This window comes from Strix aluco, chromosome 7 (genome assembly GCF_031877795.1).
Source record: "Strix aluco isolate bStrAlu1 chromosome 7, bStrAlu1.hap1, whole genome shotgun sequence".
Lineage (NCBI taxonomy): Eukaryota > Metazoa > Chordata > Aves > Strigiformes > Strigidae > Strix > Strix aluco.
Window position 1 is genome coordinate 7,322,105 of NC_133937.1, and position 19,095 is coordinate 7,341,199.

At 43.9% G+C, this 19,095-nt stretch overlaps 1 protein-coding gene across 9 annotated transcripts in view; it reads left to right on the forward strand.

Moving 5' to 3' along the window:
* Positions 1-19,095, forward strand: part of JMJD1C (jumonji domain containing 1C) — a 165,306-nt gene that overhangs the window by 84,378 nt on the left and 61,833 nt on the right. For 2 of the 9 annotated variants that reach the window (XM_074830332.1, XM_074830331.1), the window contains exon 1: positions 18,511-18,577. The exons of 6 other annotated variants lie outside the window; for them this stretch is intronic. The gene's annotated coding sequence lies outside the window, so the exon portion shown is untranslated. Of the gene's footprint in view, positions 1-17,937; positions 18,039-18,510; positions 18,578-19,095 lie in introns of those variants that run through there. One more of the 9 variants, XM_074830328.1, reaches the window with a different exon arrangement.

The window sequence follows — 19,095 nt, forward strand, 5'->3', positions numbered from 1 at the left end:
AGGAAAAGCTAGATTGTGCAGTAGAATGCCCACTCCAATAAAGTATGCATTTTATATTATTAAAACTGTTATAATCTGGCGTTCAGTGGGATGTTCTGTGCATCACAGAGAAAGCATTTTTGAAAAAGGTCTTAAGTTTTTACATGGGAGAAGTAGAGCTGCAAGGCATTACCAGATCTGAGAACAAAAAGGATCAGTTTCACTTTTTCTCTAAAATAATCATGTCTGAAAGAAGGTATACTGAAATTGTTGCAGTTGGCAGGATGGGTTAGCAAGAAGGCAGACAAGTATTTCAGGAACTTCCCGATGTTCTGCTAAATGTTTAGAGACCTAGGTAACAGGTCAGTTCTTCATGGCTATATGGCTGAATGTTAAGGTTACATGTGTGTTGCATACTATTGAGAATTATGTTTTTCTCACCTAATTAATTGCTATGTTCCAGTCTTGTGGCTAATTCAGTATATTTTATATTAATCCTTTTTTTCCCCTCCTACTGTATATGTATGAATCAAAGTAGTTTCTAATATGAAGTCTATCACACTTTGCATAGTACAGCTTTTTTTTGAGTACTGCAGCTTTGCTCATCAGGTTGTATTTTTTTTCTATTCATCTGTCCTAGAGGATCTGGTATCTGGTTAAAATTGAAATGAAAATAAAGTAGATGTATTTGGAATGGAACATCTGGAGTTGCTGCATGTCTTGGATACTAAATAAATGAATTAGGGTCACCTTGACTATTTTTAATAAATGCAGACTAGGAACATTTCAGTGACAAAGAAAATAAGACAGAATGAAAAGCAAAAGTGAAGTAGGAGTAATTTTCACTCATAGAGTCTACTTAAAAATACTGTGTTTCACTTACAGAGGATCAGCTTTTTGAAGTCTGTGTCAGTGAACAAAAGTAAAGGAGTAACTGAAGTATAACAGAGTTCGGGGGGATGCAATGGAGAAAAATCCTCAGTATTTTTGTGAAATAATAGGTGGAATAAGGCTTGTGGAAGAGCTAATATATATTTTATTGGATTGACAGATAGAGAAGGAATTAAAACTGCTAAGCTTTAATAATGCAAATTCTTCTTCAGTTCTGAAATGGAAGTGTCAGTCTTCATCCTTAGACCTTAGTAACTACAACACTACTACTATAACAGATATCTGGTGTCATTATAATGTTTTAATTCATTTCTCTTTGAAAGGTCATAAATAAAAAGCTCATAATGGAATGAATAGCTTTGTCCTTTTTATTGCTTTGAAGATCTAGAACTTAAACTTCACGTTCCAATTTTATATGCCTCCCATCTTCTACAAGATTAGTTTTAATTTTGATGTTATAATTACATCTGATACTCATCGTCATTACATATACATTTCTTTTCCTTTGCTCTCTTTAGCCACCCATCCTCACGATAAGGAGCTTCTGTACCAACTTTGTATGAGTTCTTTTGCCCTTCAGCTGAAGCACGTTACTATCCTTAAAAGAAAGGTGGTGCTTCTAAATATAGAAACCTAATTTAGATTCTGCTGTGACAACTAGTGGTTCACTTCTTTTTCATTACAATGATGAGGTATTTATTTCTGAAGTCCATTGATATGTTTCTTAAGTCATCTGTTAGCTTGAAGGCAGAGAAACAGTTGCCAATGGGGGGAAGGCATAATTCTTGTTAAGCATGCTTGAGTTTGAGAGATCTTCTATAGCTAGGATATCTCTGTTCCATCTTCCTAAACTGGATATGTATTTTTTTCTATTATTAAAACCACTGTTATAGCCACTTAATACAAAAGCATCGTTACTTCTGCTGGAATAAACCCATGAATATATTTTTCTTTATCCTCATTTTTTCAGGATTAGTATATTTACATAGAAAGTCAGGTATGACTCAGTTACAGATTACAGAGAAACTCTTTCAGAGACTGAATGATGACTGGGGGAGAGAAATGAAACATTTCTGTGCAGATATGCCATGATTTTTTTCATAAGGAAAAGTAGTTCTAAAAGTAGCTGTGATTCTTTCGCACAAAGTTCCTGCCTTTTATATTCATTGGAAAGCATCCCCACTTCTTTTTTGTACCAGAACAGGTTTTGGGGAAAGAATAAAAAGGTTATGTTTTTTGCTTTTTATAGGCCAAGTGGCTGTGTGATTCACAGCTGGGTTTTTTGACCAGAAATGGGTCATTAATTTTATAGATTCTCCTGAAGTAATTCGATGTATGATGTTACAGAACTGTGAAATGGATGGGGGGTGGGAAGTGTCCTAGAGATTTAGTGCTTGTCCTGTTGTCTAGCTCCACTTGTGGGTCTTGGTCTGAAAGAGCTCTCTTTCAGAGAAAAATAAAAACTTGTCAATGAGGGTTACTCCTTTGTTCCCTCAATACTTACCTAATGTAAAGCTTTTTCTTGTTACTTTGGGGGTGAGAAAGGGAGTAAAATTCTTAAAATAATTTCATAGATATGAGAATATAAAGACCAAAGGGAGGCTTAATTTTTAAACGTCCATCCATTGCTTGCTTTATATCTTGAATAAGCACAGCTTGAGGGTATCTTAAATAGGGGTAAAAAAACCACCCAAGCTTTTGAGTAGTCCTAGATTTGATGCTGTTATCAGATTTATTGATAGTTTTGTATCAGTTACGCCTGGCTTGTTGGGCCAAAAAAGAATAATTTAATTTTAAAAGTCAATTGAAATACTGTTACAAAAATTCGGTCACGGTTAGAAGAATTTAAAAAAAAAATAAAAATACAGGAGCTATACTAAGTTGAAAGGAAAAATTAGAGTGTTCATCATCCTCACATAGCATGTTGTATCTTGCAAATGGCAAAAGTACTCAGAAGTGATACAGGCCAGGAAAGAGAGAAGAGCATATGGGGAGAGTGCGAAGAGTGCACGGGTGATTTCTGCTTTGACTCTGTTGAGAACAGGTAGTAATTTTAGAAATAGAACTGCTCCTTCCAGTCGATTTAGGGAAGGGGGTGTCCCAGAAAGTGGCCTCTTCAGTGATGGAGAGAAGGTAGTGAGAGAGAGAGAAGCTTAACTCCTCAGTTTATCATTTAGTACTCAAGCATTTTACAGAGTGAAGCTGTTTTATTCACACCAGTTGACTGGTTGGTTTTGTGGCCAAGGTACAAAAAAGCAGTAAGTTGTCTTGGTAAAAAACCAGAAGAACGTTGCGTGGAGTTTCTAGGTGCATTTCCAGCTTCCAAGGGGTATGTGTGGTGGTGGTATACAGAGCTTTCTATTGTTGTTAATCCATTGCCAGCTGTTGTGCCCATTTACTCTTTCTCAGCCTTCTGGTGGTGCTTTTCCTGCCCCCGGTGCCTTCCCCTCAGTTTATGTCTTCCTTTTCCTTTAGCACTGGGTGCCAGCAGTGGGGGACACTTCCTGTTATGATCTCTGAGGCCACGGCCCACGCTAGTCAAGAACAGTGATTGCCAGGAAAGGAAACAGCCCCTTGCTCGCAAGCATTTCTCAGTTAAACATCTGTGAACTTTTTTTTTTTCTTTTGAGGCCTTTAACAGTGCCAAATTTGGATAGACTTCCATGGGAATAGCCAAAGCAGACATCTTTGACACATCCAGTTTGTTATGAAGCATTGAGCTTTTAGGAGAGGTCAACAAAGGCAGCACAGGATCCTTTCCGGGGGGTTGGGAAGCAAATCTTGTTTCTTGAGGATCAGTGATTAGTGTTTGATTTGAATGTAATTTATGGACAGTGTTTGAACTTGAGTGTGAGACTGATTCCTGCTGCTAACCACAGCTGAACTAAATGAAGGGTTGAAGTTCCTTTAGACAGAAGGTTTCAAAAGTCAAGCAGCTGATAAGTAGTTGCTGTGTAACTGGCGAGTATATCAAGGGAGTTTAATGTGTGTCCTTTTTGAAGGCAAGGACTTGAAAGGGATGAGAGTTAATAATCAAGGGAGCAGTGGAGGAAACCTGAAAAATGGCAGATTTAATAAAGATGGCTAAATATAGTATGCATGAAATCACTAATACAGTTCAAAAGTGAAGGAAAAAAAAGGGAGGGGTGGGGAGATTTAAGATGCAACTGGCGATGAGGCTGGAACTGAAACCAGATCCAAGAATTAAGAGAAGGCTCATGTGGCTGAGGAATTGCAGATTTCTTGGTGGGACTTTTGATGTTGCTGAATGGAAAGATAAGGAAGAATGAGAAAGCTGAGAAAGATCCTGAAGGGATATGAGTGGGAGTGGGAAGAAAAGACTCCATCGTTAGCCTTCATGATAGGATAAATGACAGCAAATTTTCTACCATGGTGGATTACAGATGTGCATACCATACTGGAGAAGACAGAGTAGATGGTCTGATGGTCTTAAGTGGAATTAATGTCCTTGGAGCAGAGAGCCCTGAGGAGATCACTTACAGCTAGGCTCTGTCCCCAAGTACCTTTCAGAAAAATTGCCTTTAGAGAAGAAGGCTAGCGCAGTGGCTGAGAAGGTGTAAGGAAGAAAGTTTTGACCAACCTATGCAACTTCCATTCAGGCTTTTGCTCTCAGCAGAGGACTGTCAAGTGAACCTTTGTTTCTGTCTCGGCATATGGAGAAGTGCCTGTGGGTAGAAGACTAGTTCTAATTGAGAAGGAAAAGAGCTCCAAGATTAAGGAAAATGATAGTCAGGCACTGCAGCAAGGGAAAGGTTTTCACTGGATAATGGGATGTGGTTACTAAGAAACAGCTGAAATGTTGTGTATACATATTGAGAGCCTGGACAACAAAATGGAGAAATCCAAGCCTCTGGTAGAGGTCGGGGTATAAAACATCTGAGGATCAGAAGCATGGTAGAATGCTCTTAAGTGGACTAGATGTATTTAAAGTGCTTTGTGCTGTTCAGAAATAACCGAACTAAAGCAAAAGTTATGCAGCAGTATGGTAGACTAGAAAAAATACCTCAGTGCAAAAAGGACAGACCAAAATCAGTTTGGCTGAAAATCCCTTTGGAGAAGGATGACAGAAGGAGTAAAGAATCTGTTGTTAGCCCCGGGGTTAGACTCAAATAGGGATAGGGATCTCTGTAGTGGTGTTAGATAAATACTGCTTGTTATGAGGTGGTTTACTTTCCCAGGTGGAGATTAGAGAAGAAATGATAGGGCCAAGGTATTCCTGGATGTGATTGCTGGCAAGTTTCTTCCTTAACCTAGTCACTGAACCAACAGGAAATCAGTGTTGCTTCAGACTTCATTTTGAAAAGCAATGAGGATATTCTAGAAAATCATTTTGAATTGAGGATTCAGTTGCACTTTATGCTTAATCAGCTGCTGAAAGAGCTGGCTTCACTCTTTCTGCCCCTGTCTAGCTGATCCCAGCAGTCATGCAGCCAAGGCTGAGTTACATCAGCAAGGTGACTCTAGAGCAAATGAGTCAGCTGGGGTGGGGGGGTGAGCTTGGTGGATCAGGCTGCCGGAGGAGGTAGAGCAAGTGCTTGGGTCTGGTGAGCCCTTCAGGACCTTTCCATTCAGTGGCAGTTTACAGTTAATCAGATTAAGTGGAACTTAAAATTGCACCCTTAGTAATCATGAGTTGATTCGGTTTGAAATATGTGGAAAAATACAGGAAAGTTGGTTTGGAATTTAGGTTTTGAATCTTAGTGGCAAATTTAAATAAGCAAAGCTGATCATAGGTATAAGGAGCGTGAGGACTCAATTTGTTGACGTCACAAATATGTAAAATTTGTCTGGAAGCTGAATCTGAAGTAAGGATGAGTCCTCTTGGTCTGCAGACCAAAATGGATGAATAGCCAGCCTGAAAATACATAGCAAGGCTAATGCAGGAATCCTGTGAGCAGTGGGGAAAAAAAGAAGACTTAATTCTGATCTCTTTGTTTCTAAAAGTTGAATTTGATCTCGTAAATAATGTGAAAACAAAGAAGAAGCTTTTATATGGTGAGAAGTGTAGAGAAGAACAATAATACACAGCTAAAACATTAAATATTTTTGGCTTAATTTTCAGTAAGGATGATGATAGCTGCAGAGGAAAAGGCAAGATGTATAATGAGAATAAGAGAATGGAAATTACTACAACCAGAAGGAACTTAAGGATCGTAAAATACTCAGACCAAGTTTCTCTTTCAAGTTTCCATTTCAGAATTAGGAAAGAATTAGTGCTGATTGTAACTATTTTAACTAATCTTTCCTTCAGGGTGGTACCAATGATTGGAGAAAGCAGTGCCAACATAAAGAGGGGGAAAGGAAGAATTATTCAAGCAATTAAAGGACTGTCAGTCTCCCCTCACAATATGTAAAGCTTTGGAAGGCATGGGGTGGGGGGCACGGAAATCAAGGATTTAGGAGATTAAAGAAAGTGAAGTAAAATATACCTACTTCAAAGAGCGAATTTTAGTGACCCAATACCCGTCTTTCAGAAGAATTAATTTTCTAGACAAGGAAGGCCAGCCTGTGGCCTTTGGGTCAGGCATGATCTGTCAGAACCTTTCCCAAGGTCTGCAGGTAAATCTTCCTGTCCAGCTCCATCGATAGGAATCCACAGGCTGGGATTAGTGCGGGCAGGGGAAGCTGGTACCTCACAGCTCTCAAGAGTGCCAGAATATTACTGCCACAGAGCAAGGACTTGAGATTCTTTCTTTTGCATTGTGGCCCCTAAAGGACCAACAGTTTGTAGCTGTTGAGAGAAGCCATGAAGTAAGTGATGTTGGTCAGAGAAGCTGGGTAGAGAGGCAAATTGCATAATAAAAGCAGATTTAAATATAGCATTAATTTGGGCATGTGTTTTCTAAATTTCTGGGTTTTATTTGGGAGAGTTAAGTGACCCTGCAGATACTCTAGAATCGTACGACTGAAAAAGACCTTGAGATCACCTAATCTAAATTAAGGCTGCTAAAACTTGTTGTATCTGCTGTAGAAATTAAGAAATTATTCCTTGCAGCATCCTGTTTTCATAGCTGGAGACACACCCAGATGTTTTCCCCTCCCAGTCTCTTCAGTCTGTATTCATCCATGCTACCTTCCAAAACTGCTCATTTTATTGCTCTCTCTTGAGCGCATACCTGTCTTGAAGAACAATATCCAAAATTCTGCTCGCTGTATAGTACTCCAACTGAGGCTTTATGAATGCTGAATATAGGTTGTACTAACATTCATATATCCCAGTATTGTGTTTGCAATTTTACAGCATGATACCATTGACTCATAGCAGTTCATAAATTGAAGCTAACTTCTCCCTTTTCCTGTAGAATTTCTCCTTAAGCCAGTTCACCCTTTGGTATTTCTGTTGTTGACCTCCTGCCTGCGTGCAGTGTTTTGCACGTCATCTTTTTTTCCGAGACCACTTGTCCAGTTTGTCTTTTTTGTCCTCCAATATAATTTGCAGTCCCACCAAGCTGGTTGTTTGTCAATTTAATAAATGTAGTCTCTGTTCTATCATCTGGGTCACTAATGAAAATAGTGAGTAAGAGCAGACCCAGTGTAGGTGACTTTGGGAACTGCATTCTAGATACATAGACAGTGAGCTAGTGATGATTTCTGCATGTTTAGGGTGGGGGTGGGGTGTTAATTTTGTTTATTCCTTCTTTTTTCTTGATATGCATCCACGTTAATTTTGTTTGGGTCTAACCTATTTAGCTTGTGTATGTGAATATCATAGGAGGCAGTGTCAAAAACCTTATTTAAGTCAGGATATAGATCTGCTTCTCAAGTCTGCTATTCTATTTGTAAAGGAAATTTGCTTTGACATAATGTATTATTTTCAAATTCATGCTGGCTTTTACTCATCACCTTGTTTTCTTTTAAGTGCTTACAAATAGACTGGTTATATCTGATGTGTGTTTCCTCCCCTTCCACTTAATTATGGGCTATTCTTGTCATCAGCACCTTGAAAAGCTACATCATGGACCCACTTGAACAAAAAAGGCTGGTTGGCTTTGTTCTGAGGCAAGAAAATGCAATTAATATCATTCATCTAGACTTTTGAAATGCATCCCACAGTATGTCAAGTGATGAATAGTCAGAGGAAGATGGGGATTAGTAGTGTGAACAGTAAATTAGATAGGAACTGGCTTATAAGATAGTAGCTATGTGGTGTTGAAATAGGTGGAGCAGTGTAGTGGTGAAATAGGTCTAGCTAACAGTAGTTCACACGTTTGGGGAATGACTCGCTTAGTGTTTTCACTAAAATGTTTGGACTAATTGAATAAATTTGATTAAATCTGTAGATGGTGCAGATTAGGAGGAGACCTTAACACAGGGGATAAGGTTTTTTCACGCAACTAAAATTGAATGTTCTTGGGAGATGAAGTAATAGAAATGGAACAAAACATAACTGCATAAAACACAAAGTGGTGGATTTAGGAGCAGATGGCAAATGCAGATGAGAGCTTATCCAGCGGAGGCACTGGCGTGGACAAGGTTCAGGCCTTCTGGCCAGTCAGAGGAGGACCGTGAACCTGCTGCGTGACATCAAGATGATCGCAGTTGTGACTCTGAGATGCGCGAGACGTATCTTCCTGGAATAGAGGCATGCTGGTGTCCCTGTATGCCTGCCCCTGAGAGTGCTTTTAGACTAACATACATAATTTGGGTCAGCCATGCTGGAGAAAGATAAATTCAGATTGAACAGGATACAGGGGAAGGACGATGAGGATAACCAGAGTGCAGAAGTACAATCTAACATGAGAGACTTAAGTGAGAGTAGTTCATGTAGGCTAGTAACATTGTCATGTACTATGCTAGTATGGGAGGAATGAGGGAATGTAATTAGTGCTATAAATAGATCTTGGAGGTAAATACTGTCTGATATACTATACAAACGGATCCAGAATATCCTGAATTCACAATACAGGCCTGAGCCACAAATCTGAAAAAAAGCAGAGGGGTACATTGCTTCTTTCTAATATACCAGTAAGTTTGAACTTGGAAAAGAAATGCATTTCACATTTAGTGGGAAACTTCTAAGTGAGACACATTTGTGTGACCTTTCAGGGACCCTAGAGAAAGGAGATGAACAAGATCTGGATCATTTCGATTTTATCTTTAAACTCACAGCTGTCACAGTTTGAAGATGAGTGAATTTATAAAAAGCGGAAAACTTGTTATCTCCAAGAGAAATACTTTCAACACCATCTGTCCTGTGTTTTCCTGAAGGGGAAAAAAAAAATTTTTTTTGTCCATCAAGGTTGCTACTGGACAAGCGTGTAGGAGGGCAGATGCAAGAAACTAAAAATAACGCTGGGGGAGGGAATCCATTATGATATCTAGGTTATTTTCTAATTTGTTTACTAGATAGACTGATGGTACTTCAACATTATTTCAGCATTATCCTGATGCTGGGATATATTGACTAAAACCCTGTCTGTTCCATCAGACTTTTTATTATCAAGTGTAAACTTTTAACCTCATCTTCTTAGTGGTTTATGCCTATAAGGTTTTTCTCTTTGAGAAGTTCTCCCAAAGCTTTTACGCTATAGAGTCAGGAATCAAACCAGTGTATTAGCAACTGTATCTCAGTGTAGGAAGTCTGACAAAGTCGCAGTATGATTATAAAGCAATCCTAGCAGGAAAAAATACTGCTCAAGAAGGTTAAAAATATTTCTGTATATAGTCTGAAACTAGATTGTATCTCTGCTTACATGACACATAAAGGTGAGGTGAACAGTCTGATATTTTTATTTGAGGACTCTATAGTAGCATGCTGTCTCAGTAAGATGGAGCTTTCTACAAAGATAATTAAAACACAGTGCGTTGATGTTGCTAAATATTTAAGTCTTAGTGTTTGGAATTACGAAAATACTACTGTTAAGATAAGATACTCTTATGCTTAAAGTGTTTAAGATATAAAAAAGAAGTATTGCAAACGTCCAAGTACAACCTTACTCCCAGCAAGTTGGGACTAAGAGAGCACAGAGACACTGAATCCAAAATTAATAATCCTCTCCCACCACAAATGTCATTGCCCTATTAAGGCAATCCAGAGATAGCTGGATAGAAAGCCTGCAGAACTGGCATATGGAGTTCCTGATTTTTTGAAGACTGTGAAAGTAGAGAAGGAGGAAGGAATAGAAGTTGTAGCCTTTTAACTATTCACCAAAAAAACCACCCCATTCTGAATATATTGCAAATGGAATGTGCTTACTCCACACCTCTTATGCTGCCTGACAAACAGTGAAATAGACTGTCAATAGGACGGAGTAAATGTAAATGTAAAGACTGGAGCAATGGCCTTGAGGAGTCTTTTGCTTCTCAGAAATGGAATCCAAATTTATGTGTAACAACTTCATTCATATGATAATCTGAACCAGGTATTTCCTTCTTTCAGCTTCTACAGGATGTGTTCTTCTAAAATACTGCTGTCTGTTCTTGATACTTTTTGCAAGATTTTTATATTTCACCTTTTGTATGTTTTTGAAGCTTTTGTTATTCCAGATAGCTCCAAACAGGGGCTCCTATTTAACATCTTTTTCTCCTGATCCTAGCTCTGTTTCAAGAGCCAATTCCACTCCCCATAGAGACTTCCTACTTAACTGAGTTGTTACAGCCTACTCAAGTGACCATTTTATAGCATGATGTCAAGAATATGTTGCATGCCCTGGGTGTGGTGTCAGGCATATGGGGAGCATTTGATATTACAAGAGTTGCTTGGATACTGTCGTAGGGCTGTGGGAATGGAAAATACCGGCATGGGTGCATTCTCACCACTGCCGTAACGGAGGAAGTGATGCCTGGAGTGAGGGTCCCTCAGAACCGCACCCCGTTTCGCCTCTGATGGAGCCAGTGGCTTGTCTCCAGGAGGCAGCCCTGGCCCGAAGGGCCTGCTGGCAGCCTTGAGCAATCAGGGAGCCCGAACTGCAGTGAGAAGCTGAGCTTTTTGTGGTGAGGATGCACCCGAGTTGTTTTGGAGAAGATCAGATAGAAAAATGCAAAATAAAATACAGTCCATTTAAGAGACGGGAAACTGACTAAGCTGATGAATAAAATGCCTTAGACAAAGGAAAGAGAGAGAGAATGGCAGGGCAGAAGAACTGAAAAAGAAGCAGAATTGGGAAAAAAAAAAGTGATCAAAGTTAACAAGGATGTAGGAGTTGAGATGGAAAAAGGTGAGGCAGGTATTTAAGCTCTGAGGAATAAAAACAGAAAGGCACCTTATGAAAACTAGATCTGGGTGACTCTCAGGAAGTGAGATGTGCTTCAGAGAGGCAGTTGGGAATGTAGTATGAGAGGGGCAGGAAATAGTAGGAGGGTGAAAGGTGGAGGCCTGTTCTGTAATGGACTTCAGTTAGTGGGAAGGATGAGAGGGAGGCAGTGCCGGATGCTGAATCAGAAGAGCAGCAATTCAGTGGATGTAAGAAGCCCGAAGCTGAAGTTCTCAATCAGGTTGTTTTTCTGGAGGTGAGGCTGGAAGGAGGCTGGGTAAATGAATGCTAGATCCAGTAAGCTTGGAGGGAAAAGGATGCAAGAACGTTGTGAATGTTGGTGGTAGGGTTGGAAGAGGAGAATAAAGCCAAGAAATGAGTTGGAGGGAGTTTGGCATTATTGTGAGGGAAGCAAGAAGGCTGAAGAAGCGTGAATACTGAAAAACATGGATGGCACCCAAGTTAAAAAGGGTTTGATGAATATTGCAGAAGGAGTGTGGGTAAGAACATTATGATCTTGAAGCTGTTGTGCTTGCTTTGTGGAAGACAGAATCCTGTCCCAAGGTTAATGACTGTTGTGGCACATTACCATGACACTTGGAAACTCATATGAAAGTCCAGGATTTCATTGTGCAATGAGTTGTAGAACAGATGAGGAATGAAAACAGTTTCTTTCTCCACGGTTAAAATTTGAGAGTAAGTCAAGGGCAGATGACACACAGAGACAGGCAGATGGGAAATAGGAGGCATTGCTTATGAGGAAAGATGAGGCTTCCATAATGCTGTGGCCAAGCCATTGTCAAGGTTTCAGAGGTTGGTACAGTAGAGCAGAGCTTTACGGAGAAAATGGAAAGATGTCAGTGAATCAGCTTTGGAAGTGTTGCCAGTAACCTGTTCCTGAAATTGTTAAATTGAGCAGTAGTAAGATCGGGAGATGCTGCTTCTGAAAGTGCGGTTTGATGTGATGGGACAGCTGGGGGAAGGAGTGCAGAGAGTGGATGTTGTGGGCTGGAGATGTTTGTGACAGCATTTTGCGTGGATCTGAGCACATATGCATTTATTGAGGCCGGAGGAAAGGAGGTTTCAGTAATTCAAATGCAGGGTGAATGTAGGCTGGTGCTCTGAACTATGGGGATGGGTAGAAAAGCATGTGTTTTATAAGCTTTATAAGAAAGATCTGCAGGAGTTTCATGTAACCTGGACCCAGAAGTGAGAGAGAGAAAGGCACACTTAAAGATGACATTGATGTTACTGGATTTGAGGGAGTGGCAGGGTCACGGCATTTTTGCTCAGCTGACGAAGGGAGAGGGCATAGGAGAACACAAGTCTGTTATATTGATGCTGGGCTTAAAATGACAGACTTCCACAAAGCAATGCCTGAGAGAAGACTGCACAATATTTTGTCTTTGGACATAAATCTGGAGTTAAAGCACTCTTCTGTAGGTTCCAAGTATATGGATTTGTATCTGTGAATGTACATCTGCTATGTAGAGAGAAAAATGTCAGCAACAGGCTTCTAATAGAAACTGAATTAGGGGAAGGTGTAGAACGGGCTAGGAAGAAAAGAAACTAGGGGCAGCAATTGTAAAAGATACTGCTTAGGAGGCTTAGACCTGAAAATGAGTTGAATTTGTACAAAGGGTTGGGGTTTTGTAACAGGAGAAATGAAGGCAATTTAGTCTGAAATTATTTGTCAACAGGCAAAATTTGTAGTTTCTGAAGTTTGCAGATCATTTAAACACTGGCAGCAAACTACAGCAAGTAAGAAAACTCATGCAATGCTATTGCCTACAATGATTTTTTTTTTTTTTTAATGCCATGCTTCTGGTTTTGCTTTCACCAAGATTACTGGTCTCCTGTTGCAGCAGGGACACCAATTCAGCCACAGAAATAGTGCAAGTTTACTAACAGAGCTTATTTCTAGAGCTGTGATTACAGTACTGATATGATGAAGTAGATGGGGATGAAGTAATAAGGAAAATTGCACAGTCATGTTGATGCATGCAGTGTTAAACCCCATGGTGCTTGCCCAGGGAAGGACAGAAATGATTTTAAAAGTTGACTGAGAATATTGCAAAGATAGAAACCATATTTTAAATCAGATTATATACTGTAAAATCAGCACTGATACGCAAATGTATTCATTGTATTGTTGCTCGTATTCCTCCATATACACTGTTGTCCTCAGCTTCTCAATTTTGAAACATGACTAAAGATAGCCTGGTGAAGTCTTTGCATGTCTAGATGTCTCCAAGTGAGACTTTTCCCACCTCCATAACCAAAACGGAGAGTTTAAATGAAGAATTTGCCAAATGAACTGGCGCCTAGGTGCCAGTTACTCTATTTTACATGTGGCAGCCTTAGTAGTAATGATTGTTTCACACACATTAAGTCCTCCTTTGGACTTTGGCTTCTGCACTTGAGTACACTGTTTGAACCCAGTCAGTTTGCACAAATACATAATCAGAAAGTTAATTTCTCCACTAAAGTGAGACTGACTGTAGCTCTGGTCTGACCCTGTATTATTTCTGCAGGAGTATTGCTATGAAACAGTTCTGCTTGCTAAGCAAATGTAGGGCAGCACACACAGGAAGAAGATAAGTAGAAGAACACTAATTTAAATGGTGAAGACCGATTTAAATAGCATTCGTTTGTTTTAAGGTTTAAATATTTACTCATTTGCAATATTCACATGTGCTCTTTCCTTGCCGGCAGCATCATCGCACCCGTTGATTTCTCGGGTGAGGTGTGGGGAAGGAGCGTGGTTTGCAGTTAATGGGGCTACTTTCTTCGAGAAATCGAGAGGAGGGTCACAGCCGAACCCCCGCTCTGGCTGTGTGTTAGCTTCCCCCTGTCCTGGCGGCCCTTCTGGCAGCGCCGTGCCAGGAGCCTCCCGGCAGGGCAGTGACTCATGGCCCGGGCGCTGGCTGCCAGCCAGCCCGCAAGTGCGAGGCCTGCAGCTGGCCTCGGCCCGGGCCTCGGCCGCCCGGCAAACGCCCCCGGTTCAGGGCGCTCAAGTGAGAAACCCACTGCTGTTTTCAAGGGGAAAAGTAAAAGAAAAAAAGACCAGCACTTGCAGAACCATGCCAGCGCAACCCGGTGGGCCTTCCGCCTCAAAGCAAACAAAAACCTAACTGAAAGCCTCCAGCAGAGGAAGGCGAAACCATATGCCACCTGGAATTTCTCATGCAGTCTCTAAAAATACAAAACCGACAGTATCGCCGTCCTCGTGTGCATGGCCTGGGCCTGAGCCTGGGCCTGGGCCGTGCTGCTGCGGCACAGTGGTGGAACGCTTTGCCGTAGTTGAAGTTATGACTGCGATTTTAGGAAGGGAATATTTGCGTTTTTCCATCGATTTTTATGATTATCTGTAGTTCTAGCGATTATCTGCAAAATAGGGCACACTGTGTTACCAGTAATACATGTATCCTGTGGCAGCGAGCCAAGACAGTAATTGAAGGTCAGGGATTGTTTGCCGAGTGCAGTTCAGTGTGCTGCCTGATTCCATAGGGGACTGGCAGTGCCAAAGAACAAAGGCAGCTCTGTTCTGCGAGCTTATAGTATGGCTTGTTTGACAGAGTTCAGGCCCGATTGTGAGACGAAGCAAACAGTAGTTGGAAACAGCGCTAAAATAATGTGACTATTAAATAAGCCGCTCTAAAGTGTAGCATTTTGCAAATGTCGTAACCAGGCTTGGATAGGAATATTTTCCATAGGCTTTGGGACTCTTATGACACTCATTTTTAAAATTCTTGTTTAAAAATCAGTGTTAGTGCCTTTACACGGCAAACCTGTGCTGTTAAGAATACATACGTATATATGGGGGTAAATTTAGTAAGCTGTAATGATGTAAACATTTTAGGTTGCCTTAGCATACTTAACATTAGGAATTGCACCAGTAGCCACTTCATTATTTTTTTTTATACTCTCAAAAGTTATTTTCCCACTAAGCGGATTTTTACTGAGATCACCTTTAAGTGAAACCCTTGGAAATAGAGTTGCTGGGTTAGTATTGCATGTGTAGCTGGTGCCACTTGAGAATTTTTAGCAAAATCCCTATGTGGTAATGAATAGGTGGTGCTGAGCTGGGTATTAATATTCTTTGTTACTAAGTTGCATTCTATTAATAAAGCTTTGTCCAAACAGGCAAACTTGCCTGTCCTTCAGACAGTCTTGTGATTTGTATTTTAACAGTGTCTGTCTTGGATGTTATTGAGGATCGCCTGCTTTGACAGTTGCACTGCATACCACACAGCTATTGCAGCACCATTAGTTTAATAGTCACATGAAGTATGTTGTGCTCTGTAGTAAGCATAATTCATTTGTTTGTCCTTCTGGAAATAACTATTAGTGTTTGAACTCTACTTGAGAGAAATGGTAAAACGACCCCCTGAAACCATATGAGGGAGGTATGAATTTGGTGGTAGTAGTAGTATGTCTTTGGGATGTTCACTACTTCTTGGAGGTAATCTAAAACACTCTTTAGAAGTTAAATTGAAGATCATACAAGTACAGAATTAAATTTGAAAAAAACCCCAACTGTTTCTTGACTACTTGGCAGAGTCTGAGTTCAGGATATTTCCTTGTGTCAGCTATTATTGATAGGTCAAGTTTTATTTTTCAGAGGTGGTGAGCCCTCTGAAGAACCCAGTCTGAAAGGCACCCCTGCTCACTGGACAAGCTGCCCTGTTACTGTTTGGTGGCAGAGAATGGTCACGCTTCTGCACCACAGGGGTAAAGGTGTGCAAACTGTGGCCCCAAACATGGAATAACGATGCGTTTTAGGCCCTGCTATTGCATGACCTGTCTCGGTACTGGTGAAAGTGGCTGAGGCATGATTCCCCCTACCCCAGGGAAGGTGGGATGGAGAAGAAGGAATTGGAAAGAAATCAGGTCAGAATGGTGTCATTAAAATTTTGGGGATTTTAAACATCTTTTTTTTTTTTTTTTTATTCTCTGGAGGTGAGGAAGCACAGCCCCACCATGGCCTGGCTGGAGCATGTTTTGGGGGAGCAGAGGGGGTCAGCGAGCCCCATGCTATGCTGGCAGTAGAAGGTGGCCTTTCTCTGGCTACCCCTGAGGGCGAGCGGATGTGGTGAAGGGCTGCGTGCAGGGGTGCGAGAGGTGAGGGGAGCAACTGTCCGGCCTGGGTGGTCAGGAATAGATGGAGACTGCTGCGGGCACCGCCGCCTCCCCGCAGCCTTGCAGCCGCCTCCCCGCAGCCTTGCAGCCATATAAGGCTGCTCAGCTGCCTCCAGCTCGCTAGGCTGGAAGACCACTTAAAAGGGGAAATCCATACAATAAACTGTCTCTGCTGGTGTCCCTTCAAAGCAAGATCCAGTTTTGCAGTTACGTGGTTTGCGTGGAGGCTGGGTAGTGTCCAAAACCCCTGTATATGGGTAGTGTGGTTCCTGCCCTGCTGTGTGCATGCAGTGTCACCGGCTGTTGTGGAAGAAATCCAGTTGCTGGAGAAGAGTCCGTGGTGGGTAGAGAGCCCTCCAGTTCAACTTCAATTTTTAAATGTACTTAAGTAGATATTATTTCAGAGCTCAGTATTTTATAGCATTCCAGTACACCTTTAAGCTTACATCATTTGGAATAATTCAAGATGAGAACAGAGAGGTAGTCATGCAGTGATTTCCCATTATTCTCATACTTTCTTGGCAAACCACACGCTTTATATTTCTTCCATGAAGTAAAAAATGTACAGCTGTTTATGTTTAAAGGGTTTGAAGGAAATAAATGCCTCTATCGTAACCTCCCTTGTGATTTTCTTTTTCCCTTTTTTTCTTCTATCCATGCTTGTGCATGTGAGCTAAACTCAAGGAATGCATTACAGGCTTTATTGCTAAATTTGTTTGGAAACCATTTTCTCATTAGATAGTGCACCATGCACTTTTTTGCCGCTGGACTATTCAGGTGGATTGATGTTTTGATGTAAACTGCAGACAACTAGTTGGTTAGTGGCATTAACTTCTGTTCAGCACTGGGAAGACACATTTTATGGGGTTTTTTTTGTCATCAAGGAGAAGATAGAAGATAGGTTGTACGCTGAAAATTAGATGCTTGTCAACGCCTTGTGTGGGTTTACGGGCTGTAAGTGGGAGCTGATGAGGGCCAAGTCGGCCGTTCGTGGGGGGCTGCGGGCTGACCACCCCTGCCGGGCGTTGCGCTGCCTCCGTTACCCCGGGCCTGCCGGCCCGTGCCCTCGCCGCCCGCTGCTCCGGCGGCTTCTGGGCCGGAGTCAGGCTCTGAGCTCATGCCTGACCCGCCCTTCCTTTTTCTTGCCTTTTTCTTTTTTTCTTTTTTGGTGAACGTGGACAGCATTGTAGCCCACCCGAGGGAGGGACAGACCCGGCACCGTGGGCGCTCTCGGGGGGGCGGAAGGCCTCCGGCCAGGAACCGCCTGTCGTCGAGTTTTGCAGGGTGCCGAGGTCTGGCGCGGGCCGGGCGGCCCCGGGCCCCGGGCCCCGGGCAGCGGGAAGCTCTCGGACCCCGGGAGTCCCGGCCCCGCCGCGGGGCCGCCGCCACACGTGGCCTGCGGCTCCGCCCCCGCGGGACGTGGCCGCCGCCCCGCCCCTTCCCGCCGGCGTGCTGCCCTCGCGCGGCCGCCCCGCCCCGCGCCAACGCCGCCATGGCCGGCCCCGCGCACCGCGCGCCCGCCCTTATGTAAGCGGCGGCGGCGGCGGCGCGCCATGACCCAGCAGCGGGGGCGCGCCAGGGCCTGCGCGCCGGGCCCAGCTGCGCGCTAGCCCGCGCCGGCCCCACAAAGGGCGGGCGGCGAGCCCTCCTCCCCCCCCCGCCTCCTCCTCCCCCATCCCCGCCGTCCCCGCCCCCGGCGCGGCCGCCCGGCCCGACCCGGAAGCGGCGCGGCGAGAACCATTTTCCTTGTGAGTTCAAAGGCGGAGGCGGGTGCGGAGGTCCCGCGGGCCGGGCCGCGGGGCGCCGAGCGAGGTGCGTACTGGGGGGCGAGGGGGTCGGCTGGGGCCCGAGGGGGGAGAATCTGCCGCCACGATTTGGGGGCGGTGGGCGGGGGGGCGCCTCCGCGGGACACCCCCCTCCCCCCGCGGACATTTTAACTTTGTGAGGGGCGCCCGCGCGTCTTTGTTTGCCCTCCAAGGCCGCGGGGGCGGAGCGGGGCGCGCCCCCAGCCCCCCATCTCCTCCCGCCCGCCCCCGCGGTGTGCGGAGCAGCGCACGTGACGGGCGGGCTTCCGCGGGCGCGGAGGCGGGCCGGGCGCGGCACGCGGCCGGCGGCGGCTTTGTGCGCGGTCCGGCGACGGCTGAAGGCGGCCCGGAGGCACCGTGAGTACCGGACCCCTCCCTGCCCCGGGGGAGCCGCGCAGGGGGCCGGCCTGCGCCCTTCGGAAAAACGGAGTTGAAGAAATCGATTTTTTTTTTCTTTTTTTTGGTGTGTGTTTTGTTAGCGAGGCTCAATTTCTGCCCTTAACGGCGGCTGCTGAACTTGAGGGGCTCGTTGTCCAGACGTTAGCGGTAAGGAGCCCCGCCGCTACAAACCAGCTGCGATAATCGCGGTGAGCCCTGCGGCACCCCCGCCGCGGAGGGGGCCCGGCTGGCGGCGCCCGGTGAGTGCGGGGCGCTGGGCCCCGGCGGCTGCCGCCTCCCTGCCGGGCTCTGCCCGCGGGCCCGGCCGCCCCGCCGGGGAAGGGCCGGGGAGCTCCGCCCGCGGCGGCGCCTGGCCGGGAATGGGCTCTGCCCTAGGGAATGCGGGCGAAGTAGCTTGCAGAGGAGGAAACTCCGTGCTCGGTTTTTATGTCAGATCTGCTTTATTTATCTTCCGCTCTTTTCCACTCGGTAATTCTGCCTTTGAGTACAAACCATGGCAACAAACAGGCGCTGGAAGAGAGCTGCGGCTATTTTGAATGATTAAGTGTCATAATGAAAAGGTGCCAGTGTTTGCGCTATTGCAGACTGTGCAGCGAGGCTAAAGAACAATATGTGGAAAAGTTTGCTGAATAGCCTGTGTAAATTAAGTTTACGCGATCTTTTCA